This window comes from Homalodisca vitripennis, chromosome 7 (assembly GCF_021130785.1).
Source record: "Homalodisca vitripennis isolate AUS2020 chromosome 7, UT_GWSS_2.1, whole genome shotgun sequence".
Classification (NCBI taxonomy): Eukaryota; Metazoa; Arthropoda; class Insecta; order Hemiptera; family Cicadellidae; genus Homalodisca; species Homalodisca vitripennis.
In genome coordinates, this window is record NC_060213.1 from 146,843,194 (window position 1) to 146,851,293 (window position 8,100).

Consider the following 8,100-nt stretch of genomic DNA (forward strand, 5'->3'; position numbering starts at 1 on the left):
CGTAATATAGTCAGCTCTGGTAAACTTGTGACAGCAACGAAGTGGCCTCTTGTGACCGATATGTCACACCAGTACAGACTAATCAACAGCAGAGCCAACACACATCAGTCATTCAATTTGCATCCTGTTTCATTAAGTGGCGTAATATAGTCATCTCTGGTAAACTTGTGACAGCAACGAAGTGGCCTCTTGTGACCGATATGTCACACCAGTACAGACTAATCAACAGCAGAGCCAACACACATCAGTCTTTCAATTTGCATCTTGCTGAATTAAGTGACGTAATATAGTCAGCTCTGATAAACTTGTGACAGCAACGAAGTGGGCTCTTGTGACCGATATGTCACACCAGTACAGACTAATCAACAGCAGAGCCAACACACATCAGTCATTCAATTAGCATCCTGCTGCATTACGTGGCGTAATATAGTCAGCTCTAGTAAACTTGTGACAGCAACGAAGTGGGCTCTTGTGGCCGATATGTCACACCAGTACAGACTAATAAACAGCAGACCCAACACACATCTGTCTTTCAATTTGCATCTTGCTGCATTAAGTGGCGTAATATAGTCTGCTCTGGTAAACTTGTGACAGCAACGAAGTGGGCTCTTGTGGCCGATATGTCACACCAGTACAGACTAATCAACAGCAGAGCCAACACACATCAGTCATTCAATTTGCATCCTGTTTGCATTAAGTGGCGTAATATAGTCAGCTCTGGTAAACTTGTGACAGCAACGAAGTGTGCTCTTGTGGCCGATATGTCAGGCCAGTACAAACAAATCAACAGCAGAGCCAACACACATCAGTCATTCAATTAGCATCCTGCTGCATTAAGTGGCGTAATATAGTCATCTCTGGTAAACTTGTGACAGCAACGAAGTGGGCTCTTGTGGCCGATATGTCACACCAGTACAGACTAATCAACAGCAGAGCCAACACACATCAGTCATTCAATTTGCATCCTGTTGCATTAAGTGGCGTAATATAGTCATCTCTGGTAAACTTGTGACAGCAACGAAATGGCCTCTTGTGACCGATATGTCACACCAGTACAGACTAATCAAAAGCAGAGCCAACATACATCAGTCATTCAATTTGCATCCTGCTGCATTAAGTGGCGTAATATAGTCAGCTCTGGTAAACTTGTGACAGCAACGAAGTGGCCTCTTGTCACCGATATGTCACACCAATACAGACTAATCAACAGCAGAGCCAACACACATCAGTCATTCAATTAGCATCCTGCTGCATTAAGTGGCGTAATATAATCAGCTCTGGTAAACTTGTGACAGCAACGAAGTGTGCTCTTGTGGCCGATGTGTCACACCAGTACAGACTAATCAACAGCAGAGCCAACACACATCTGTCATTCAATTTGCATCCTGTTTCATTAAGTGGCGTAATATAATCAGCTCTGGTAAACTTGTGACAGCAACGAAGTGGCCTCTTGTGACCGATATGTCACACCAGTACAGACTAATCAACAGCAGAGCCAACACACATCAGTCATTCAATTAGCATCCTGCTGCATTACGTGGCGTAATATATTCAGCTCTAGTAAACTTGTGACAGCAACGAAGTGGGCTCTTGTGGCCGATATGTCACACCAGTACAGACTAATCAACAGCAGACCCAACACACATCTGTCTTTCAATTTGCATCTTGCTGCATTAAGTGGCGTAATATAGTCTGCTCTGGTAAACTTGTGACAGCAACGAAGTGGGCTCTTGTGGCCGATATGTCACACCAGTACAGACTAATCAACAGCAGAGCCAACACACATCAGTCATTCAATTTGCATCCTGTTGCATTAAGTGGCGTAATATAGTCAGCTCTGGTAAACTTGTGACAGCAACGAAGTGTGCTCTTGTGGCCGATATGTCAGGCCAGTACAAACAAATCAACAGCAGAGCCAACACACATCAGTCATTCAATTAGCATCCTGCTGCATTAAGTGGCGTAATATAGTCATCTCTGGTAAACTTGTGACAGCAACGAAGTGGGCTCTTGTGGCCGATATGTCACACCAGTACAGACTAATCAACAGCAGAGCCAACACACATCAGTCATTCAATTTGCATCCTGTTGCATTAAGTGGCGTAATATAGTCATCTCTGGTAAACTTGTGACAGCAACGAAATGGCCTCTTGTGACCGATATGTCACACCAGTACAGACTAATCAAAAGCAGAGCCAACATACATCAGTCATTCAATTTGCATCCTGCTGCATTAAGTGGCGTAATATAGTCAGCTCTGGTAAACTTGTGACAGCAACGAAGTGGCCTCTTGTCACCGATATGTCACACCAATACAGACTAATCAACAGCAGAGCCAACACACATCAGTCATTCAATTAGCATCCTGCTGCATTAAGTGGCGTAATATAGTCTGCTCTGGTAAACTTGTGACAGCAACGAAGTGGGCTCTTGTGGCCGATATGTCACACCAGTACAGACTAATCAACAGCAGAGCCAACACACATCAGTCATTCAATTTGCATCCTGTTGCATTAAGTGGCGTAATATAGTCAGCTCTGGTAAACTTGTGACAGCAACGAAGTGTGCTCTTGTGGCCGATGTGTCAGGCCAGTACAAACTAATCAACAGCAGAGCCAACACACATCAGTCATTCAATTAGCATCCTGCTGCATTAAGTGGCGTAATATAGTCAGCTCTGGTAAACTTGTGACAGCAACGAAGTGGGCTCTTGTGGCCGATATGTCACACCAGTACAGACTAATCAACAGCAGAGCCAACACACATCTGTCAATCAATTTGCATCCTGCTGCATTAAGTGGCGTAATATAGTCAGCTCTAGTAAACTTGTGACAGCAACGAAGTGGCCTCTTGTTACCGATACGTCACACCAGTACAGACTAATCAACAGCAGAGCCAACACACATCTGTCATTCAATTTGCATCCTGCTGCATTAAGACTGTTTACTTTACAGCACCATCTATAACTTACTTACGATATGCAAATAACTGGTGCATTGAACCAAGAAGAATTGGTTTGGCCGATAGTACGGAACCGTAACGGGTGGGTCCGTCCTTAGTTGGGCACTGATAGGACTTCTGGGATGTTTATTAACTGCAACGCTCAATCAAAGAAGCAGAGGTGCACTGGTGGGTCGTCCTTTAGTCGGGCACTGATAGGACTTCTGGGATGTTTATTAACTGCAACGCTCAACCAAAGGCAGAGACGCACGGGTGGGTCCGTCCTTAGTTGGGCACTGATAAGACTTCTCGGTTGTTTATTATCTGCAACGCTCAATCAAAGAAGCAGAGGTGCACTGGTGGGTCCGTCCTTAGTTGGGCACTGATAAGACTTCTCGGTTGTTTATTATCTGCAACGCTCAATCAAAGAAGCAGAGGTGCACTGGTGGGTCCGTCCTTAGTTGGGCACTGATAGGACTTCTGGGATGTTTATTAACTGCAACGCTCAATCAAAGAAGCAGAGGTGCACTAGTGGGTCGTCCTTTAGTCGGGCACTGATAGGACTTCTGGGATGTTTATTAACTGCAACGCTCAACCAAAGGCAGAGACGCACGGGTGGGTCCGTCCTTAGTTGGGCACTGATAAGACTTCTCGGTTGTTTATTATCTGCAACGCTCAATCAAAGAAGCAGAGGTGCACTGGTGGGTCCGTCCTTAGTTGGGCACTGATAAGACTTCTGGGATGTTTATTAACTGCAACGCTTAATCAAAGAAGTAGAGACGCACTGGTGGGTCCGTCCTTAGTTGGGCACTGATAAGACTTCTCGGTTGTTTATTAACTGCAACGCTCAATCAAAGAAGCAGAGGTGCACTGGTGGGTCCGTCCTGAGTTGGGCACTGATAGGACTTCTGGGATGTTTATTAACTGCAACGCTCAATCAAAGAAGCAGAGACGCACGGGTGGGTCCGTCCTTAGTTGGGCACTGATAGGACTTCTGGGATGTTTATTAACTGCAACGGTCAATCAAAGAAGCAGAGACGAACGAGTGGGTCCATCCTTAGCTGGGCACTGATAGGATTTCTCGGATGTTTATTAACTGCAACGCGCAATCAAAGAAGCAGAGACGCATGGGTGGGTCCGTCCTTAGTTGGGCACTGATAGGACTTCTCTGATGTTTATTAACTGCAACGCTCAATCAAAGAAGCAGACACGCACGGGTGGGGCCGTCCTTAGTTGGGCACTGATAGGACTTCTCGGATGTTTATTAACTGCAACGCTCAATCAAAGAAGCAGAGACGCACGGGTGGGTCCGACCTTAGTTGGGCACTGATAGGACTTCTCGGATGTTTATTAACTGCAATATTCATTCAATTTTTTTTCCTTAGCAACACTGATCAAGCTTTATAACTATGAGCCAAATAATATGATTAATCATATATTATACATGACCCGAACATACTTGCCTAATATAGCAAAGATTTGCCGTTTTGTCCAGCTGATCAACCTCACTCCCTTTATATTTATCACCATTCTTATTTTACTGACGAGTAATTTCTTTAAGTATCGTATCAAAATTTTTTTGACTGTACTGTTAATAAAGTTATGAATAGTTGACATATTAACTATATCATAACTATATCAAGTGCCCAAATAAATGAATCAGAAATTGAAATATGATCAAATATACACACAGTGTAATGAATTAGTGTTTCTTCTATTTTTTCCCATGTCGATTAGGTCCCTACCACCATATGTTTATATCAAGAAAAGAGCATGGTGTTTTTTGGTATACGGTACCATCAAAATGGACTATTTAAAACAACCTTTTATAACTTTTTATGAAGGTATGAGTGGAATGGATTTCACACCCATAAACCATAAGATCCTGGACATCGTGATTTCCTCACTTTTAACAGGTAGGCCTGGAATATAACTTTTGAAAAATATAAATTGAGAATAATATTTCAAGATAAATCATTAATAACTTTTAAAAACACATGTCCTAGTTTCTGCTCTGGACAAAACTTACTGTAGGTTCAATTAATAGAAATATTCTCGCGTTCAAGTTAAAGTTAGACATATTTTTGTATAGCTTATGATAGAAGTACAATCAGTATTAGGAAGCTGTGATGGTCCATGTTAATATCCACAACAGTGTCTACACCCCGAATAGAAACATGTCGCTTACCGAGACAAGATAAATTAAACGATGCGAAGGAAGTTTTGCTCTCCCAATTATTTCCATTCGTTTATTTTTCGTTCAGTCAAATAATTAGCTAAGATCAAGGAAGTAATACATATAAACAGCCTTATGTGTTTATACAGTGTTACCGTTACTTTAATAATTGCAAGAATAAACTTTTAGAGTATTTCTACATAAGCAACCTCATCCTGAGATAATTTTCCCAGGCTTGGGAGATCGTCTCGAGAGAGGATTGGTGGAGGAAGGGTGGGGGGTCGAACGTGAGGAGAGTTTAAAGTGAAATAACTTTAACAAAGATCAGATTACGCAAGTTTGGTGTTTCATAGAGTAAACAAATGACATCTTGAAATGTCCGTTACTAATACGAAAGTAAGTTTGTCCCTAAAATTAACTTTCTGTTCTAGATCTCTAGACTTTCATCTTGGCCTAATGGATAACATCAATACTTCGTAACCGAGAAGTTAGTGGGTTTAAACCTCAGAACGGGAAGAAATATATTGTCGGAGACATAGTTTGATCCGAGGCTTAAAACATGTAAAAATGTTCAATTTGAAAAATATTGTTCCGACATTTTCTCCGTCCTTCTAACGCGCATTTATAAAATATGAATGTAAAACTATTATAGTATCGTTCATTGCAATACATTGGATTAAATTTTAAATAAAACATGCGATATCAATAAAGAGTATAGCTATTTTGTATAACAATAAGTTATTTGAAATATTCATGCAACTTTGATGTTTGTTTACTGCATGATGCTGCATGTTGAGGTAATTTGTTGTAACAGAGATTATATGTATTTGGGCTTTATATGATTTATTTTATTTTTATTAATTTTAAGAAGTTTTATCTTTGCCTTCTATTTAATTAGATTAATATTCTATTGCCCTAATACGCAGAGCCGTTTCGAATTACACTTCGGATTTCAAGATTATCAACACATGACAAAAGTAGATGAGCTCGATTACGGCACTACGCTATAATAACTTATTGATCAGAAGCGCGTATCTTACGAATTACGTAATTGATATAAAACTAGCAGCTACCCGCGACTTTGTCTACGATTTACATATATATATATATATATATATATATATATATATATATATATATATATATATATCATATTTAAATATCAGGTGAGTCATAGGCATATCCTTTATAAATGGCATAACAAACACTCCTGAAAATAAGTGATGATGACTGAAATATATTCAGGCCCTGAAGTCTGAGAATTAAAGATTTTTTATGAGTACCATTGAAAATTCTTAGTATCTGTATATTAAATTTTTGTAGGACAACGGGAAATTGGAAAACGAAAATATAGTTTGTTTAGAGGAAGCAAAACTACTAGTTTGTTTAGATGTTACACCACACAGCCCTCACTTTTTAAGATTAAATTATTTTCTATTTGACCGTATCCGTCACATATGCGTATAAATAACCAAACTAACAGATGATCGGAAGACCAATTACCTGTCAAACGACTTTTATTTACATTAATAAAATTAAATTTGTATAAATGGCAATAACCGAATTTAATTTCAACAAACACTGAATCACAAAACACCAGGTAACTCATTCTACCTGGCTAGTGAGAGATCCGGATTCGAGACCCGACGGAGCTAGTACTTTTTGTGATTCAATGTTTATTGAAATTAAATTATACAAATGTTATTAATGTATGTATACATATATATTATTAGTATATGGTACACTATAGTTTCTGCACATTTAAATCATAATTGCCTTCATAACTAAGCAAGGTAGGATTACGCCACCACGTAACGTAAGGCGTTCCTGTAGACAGATAAACAGATAGATACTGAAAATACATTTTTTAGGATTACGTAATCCGACAGACTAATGCCAGCCTACTGAGTGACATGCTTCAATTACGCTCAGCCAAATACCATAGCATTAAGATTTACCATTATTACTTTCACATTGTCAGGTGTGACAGCAGTGCTCAATACGTGTTATAAAGTGTCAGTACGTTAAGGAAAGTGATACAACGCAGAGTGCGCTGAAATAAAACCTTGCCACAGACTTCTAACATCGACTTCCACTATTTTATATTTTAATGTTTACTTTACAAATATCAAAGTCTATACACAAAGCCAGCCAAAGGTGGTGTAAGGTTTCGGATAGGTAGGCTAAAACGTTCATATTTATATCATCTATTTATATCATCTATTTATATCATCTATATATATATATATATATATATATATATATATATATATATATATATATATAAATGAATGTTTGTGTGTTTGTCCTTTATGGAATCGTAAACTATTTAACCGAACGTTATGAAAATTTGTATGTATATGTTTTTTTTTCCACAGAGAAGGTTTATATACTATGCCCATTGATGTAATTCGCCACCAGGCAGTGCTGCAAAAGATACAAGTTTTCAAAGCGCCTGCACACTAAAAACTGCAATTACGAGACAGTTATGTATATTAAATAACCAAACACTATATTGAAGTTATGACGTAAAATTGTCTTGAAGATAAATTTGTGATAGAACTTAAAGTGTGGGTGTTAGACCACTTTATAATAAATTACATGTAAGTGTATGATGGCTATAAACATACACAGATTTTCTTGATCGTGGCAACAAGGCAAACTCGACATCGGCACTGAAAATATAATTCACTTGAACCAGAAGTGCACATACACGGGCAAAGCTTACGAAAAGCGTGCGAAGCCGCGGGATACAGCTAGTATGTTAAAACTTCATATCGTTGTACTCTGTTTACAAAAGTATTGCACTTAGGTAACGTTCACCCAAATCCCATGGAGTGGCATACATAATAAGAAATGAAGCTCTATGCTAAAGTTAAAGTCTATAGTTCAGAGTTTATCGAGTTATAGTGGTCAGACATACAGATAGACAGACATAAATTAAATTTGTCTAGATCCTCTAGTGATAGGCTTCGCTAGCCCTC